This window comes from Odontomachus brunneus, unplaced genomic scaffold (genome assembly GCF_010583005.1).
Source record: "Odontomachus brunneus isolate Ranch 3 - 2012 unplaced genomic scaffold, Obru_v1 Obru_scaffold_102, whole genome shotgun sequence".
Lineage (NCBI taxonomy): Eukaryota > Metazoa > Arthropoda > Insecta > Hymenoptera > Formicidae > Odontomachus > Odontomachus brunneus.
In genome coordinates, this window is record NW_022639552.1 from 206,940 (window position 1) to 211,345 (window position 4,406).

Sequence of the window (4,406 nt, forward strand, 5' to 3'; positions counted from 1 at the left end):
AGGAAAGCGGCAGGGGCAGCGGAAGGGGCTTAGGAGAGGGAGAGAAATAGATAGGGGAAGGGACGGTAAAGGATACCGCGAGGAAAAGGAAGAGAGAGAGGCCCGGTCACATGTGCGAGAAAGAGAACGAAAGAGGCGGATGACGTTGACCTCAAACGAGGCGCCCGGTCGGTAGTTGAAACGGCCGGCAGGAAGGGAGGACGCGACGCCGCGCGCCGCGACGCTGACGCACCGTGTATATTTGGCTAAGCCCCGGTTCGCGCGATGTCCGAGGAGAATCGCACCGGCGCGGCTTCTTCTCATAGCTAGTAATACGGGGTGATACGAGTCGCGTGCGCGAGGTCGCGACAGAGAAAGCGAGAGCGAGACAGCGAGAGAGCGAGAGAGCCCGGAAGAAGTACGAACGAATAAATTGCACTAAAAATAAACATCTTGGGGAAATTGGGAGAAAATACAAATACGGTTTCCGCGATGACGCGCGACTAGGGGAGTTTGATAAACTCGCTCGCCTCCTCGGGGTTTTGGAAAAACTCGGAAAAGAGTGAAGCGACTTTTATCCGAGCGATAAACCCCGATAATCGCGAAATTGAAAAGCGCAACGAAAGATCATCGATAAGCCTAGCGCAGATTGAACAGAATTCATAGTAATTTAACCCTTTCAACTGCAAAGATGCTACAGCGCCTCACCCAAGAGATCTTGTAAAACGCGGAAAACACCGTAGTAATGTTTCTCTTATAATACCGAGCTAGCTGGTCCAGATTTGGATCTAAAACCCGAAATATTCAAAATCGAGAGTGCGGAACTGTAGGATGAAGCTGATGCGGCGTTCTTGGAGCACGGAGAGTCAATAAGTCGCGGCAGAGAGATGTGACAAGAAAATCTCTTTCTTTCCGTCTCTTTGTTGTTAACGTTAGAAATTTCAGTGGGATTTAAATGCACAAAAGAAAAGTGAGAAGAAAAGAATTCATATTCAAAGTGAAATTATTAAGGCAAAAATGTCAATCCTGTGCCAATTCATTATAACGAATTGGCACAGGATTAATAATTATTAATCCTAATAGAGACTTTCATGTTTATCACACGAGACAACCGATGATGCTAACTTTACAATTCTTTTAATTACACATACATTTATGAAGTAAATATACTACATTGAATTAATTATGATATTTACATCATACAATAATTTAAATTCTTCGTCGTATTGATGCAGTAACAAATTTACTTAAAGTCACACTCAGATTTTCATATTATATGTATTAACATAATATATATTATTTGAGCAAATTTCGATCATTTTTTTTTAGTATTTTTAATATTTCACCATTCTATGTGATAAATATGTATGCAACTTGATCAGACATAAACGATTCAACGTTGCTAAATTTCGTAATTTAATGTACCTAAAGTTGTAAAGTTTACATACATCAGTCTATTAGACAAGATAAAAATGCCCAGACATGTACTTAATTCTGGACACTCTTATTGTTTTGAGAGAGAGAGATATATATATATATATATATATCTTTAAATACGAATATTTAATTGAATACATAATAAATACATATATACATATCTTGAATATACACATATATCCTGTGTTAAAAATTTGAATATTTATATTTAAAGACCAAAACAATAGGATCGTTCAGAATTTTATTTTAATAAATAACGATAAAAGTTGTAACAAAGAGTCGATTTCTTTCTGTCTCTTTGTATTATTTTTTTCGTAGACGTTAGAAATTTCAACAGAGTTTAGATATACAAAAGTAGCGAGAAAAAATGAATTGTTAAGATGAAGATAACCATTATGTAAACAGAAACAAAGATTTATGATGTTTGAATACGGTGCAAAAATAAACAGAAGCAAAAATGAGCCATTAGCAGACTCAAAGTGAAATTCGTGTTATTAGAGAAACAAATCTCTCAGCATTTGCGAGACTTGACGGCCGGTATTTGCAGCTATGCGTTACTTACTATCTCCAAAATCGGGAGAATAAAATTAATTACAGATTCGCATTCACGGACCGTTAATCAGTTGTTCGGAACGGTACTTATTGTCTGAAATGAGGATCATAAGTTAACGGCTAATCGGAGATTCACAAGGCTGCAATTATTTATGGAACAACGGCGGATTACGATTATGCCGGCTTTAGGGTGGATTCTAAATTTCGCTCGCGGGCGCATCTCTCTGTTTTTGGAATAATTTCGTCGAGCGTTCGCTCAAACATTCCGCGTAATAAATAATTCAACACACCTGGTGATATATTGCCGCTCGCGTCCTGCGTCCTGGCTTGCCGACTCAACATCTTGGCACCTGGCTGCTTCGTCGTGCTCTCTCCGATACAGTGATACACTCGCGCACGCACGTACAAATCGATCGGAGAAACGCGTGTCACTAACGCGACGTGAGCCGCCGCCGACTCAATATCCCAAAATATATAGCCGGAATATACGAAATATTAGAGAGAAAGGAATTTTCGACGGGTAATGTAAACAATGCGGCGAGATAAACACACTCGCGGGCCGCACGCGCTGTACCTCGCTCGTCGGCTCGAGACGCAATGACTCGGTCACGGAAAAGTAAGCGCGCGAGTACCAAAACAATCGGCAGAAGGACGAGGTATGGGTGGGTAACCCCTGCCAATCGTCGCCCGCCAATCAATAACGTGCACATACAGCCGCCGGGAAATCACGACACCAACGTTCTCGAAATATTTCGTATCTACGAGGTGATGAGATTTTCAGACGATCAAATCAGCAAGACGTACGCAAAAATGTCGTTCGTACTTTTCGCCGATTATCGTCGTTTAATGCACGATTGTCAATTTTCGAATCGTGCTTTTTTTCAGAAATTGCTTCCTGGATCGGATACAGAACGCAGGACGTAGCAATGCCCGATTTCATAAGGTTGGTTGACACATTTTTTTGCACCTCTGAACTTTCTTACCGAAAATTTTCAATAAAAAATAATAAACGTAGAAAAAGTTGGTTATTTCCGTTACTCCCTGATTAATTATTAATCTTCGTTGGATTATTTAATAATTGTTTATCACTTATACATATACTTTTTGCACGGGGAAAATATTGCAGTAAAAATTACATATATTTCTTTTTACAAATAATTTTTCATGTTACTTTTAAAGCTGGACTATACTGAAATTGTATATACTCTAAATAAATTATTAATTACACGCCATTAATTTAACAGCGGGTTAAATAAATATTTTGTGTTCTTTAAATAGCTTATTTTTTTCTAATGATCATAAATACATTATAAAATATATGTTAACACTTCTGACAATTATTTATGCAATTATTGTATTTAATATTGAATTTCTCTCCTAAAATAAAAAGTTAACATATTCTCACCTCTTCTTCTAACATATATAAACAAATATATAGGAAGTTTGGTCACATAATTCTGTATGGTCTACATGATTAAAAATATCTTGTAATATTTATTACAATATTTTCTCTGTGTATAATTAGATCAAATAATTAATATGCTGTTTATTGAAAATATAAGCACATGAAATGCACACACAAATTAACTTATTTAGGATTTATTTAATATTTGATCATCTCGAATATTAAATAATTCTTAAGTTCTTCAATAAGTTTCAACAAAACGGTGGTAAGTGTGATCACTTGTAGTATCAAAATGACAAACAGACCATGTACTTCAAGCTTCTCAATTGACTCACTTTTAATTACGACCTCACCTCCTTCTCTCTTTTACTCGCAATGATAAAATGATATCTGAATGAGCTATTAATTAATTACCGTAATACAGAAATTCCGGCTACTGTGTGAATATATCGTAGGCGCGTGATACAGGTAATTTTTGTAACTAGCACAACACATATTGATAAAAATATCCTCCAACTACTAATATTGCTAATCAAAACTATTCAATAGCTGATAATTACGATCACTAGTATATCTAGCAAATACAGTATTAATGGAATGATCGAGCAGCTCCGCGTTAACCTGGACCTGAAAATGAATTTCCAGCGAGCAGGTAGGGAGGATCAATAAATTCGGGACTACAGCGACTAATTACATCAACTAATCAGCGTTTAATTATGCGTTGAAGAGAGAAAGAGAGAGAGAAAGAGAGAGATCCGAATCGAATTTTTAGCAACAAGGATATTACGTTAACGGAGGTTTATCAGACATACATTCGATTACAGCAGCTCGCTCGACATATGTAATTGTGCTTATGCGTTCATACGCATTTCTCGTTCTTCACTGACGTCATGTACGTGGGAGGGAGGGCTCTATAGGAGAGAGGGAGAGTGTAGAGAGAGATCGAGTCACTGAATTTTTAATCGTGAGACACAGAGAGAGAGAGAGAGAGAGAGAGAGAGAGAGAGAGAGAGAGAGAGAGAGAGAGAGAGAG

At 37.7% G+C, this 4,406-nt stretch overlaps 1 protein-coding gene across 6 annotated transcripts in view; it reads right to left on the minus strand.

The window, feature by feature from the left end:
- The window catches only part of LOC116848923 (serine/threonine-protein phosphatase 4 regulatory subunit 1-like), a 183,521-nt gene that overhangs the window by 135,950 nt on the left and 43,165 nt on the right, over positions 1-4,406 (minus strand). The window contains exon 1 of one of the 6 annotated variants that reach the window (XM_032825532.1): positions 2,259-2,574. The exons of the other annotated variants lie outside the window; for them this stretch is intronic. The gene's annotated coding sequence lies outside the window, so the exon portion shown is untranslated. Of the gene's footprint in view, positions 1-2,258; positions 2,575-4,406 lie in introns of those variants that run through there. 6 annotated transcript variants of the gene reach the window in all.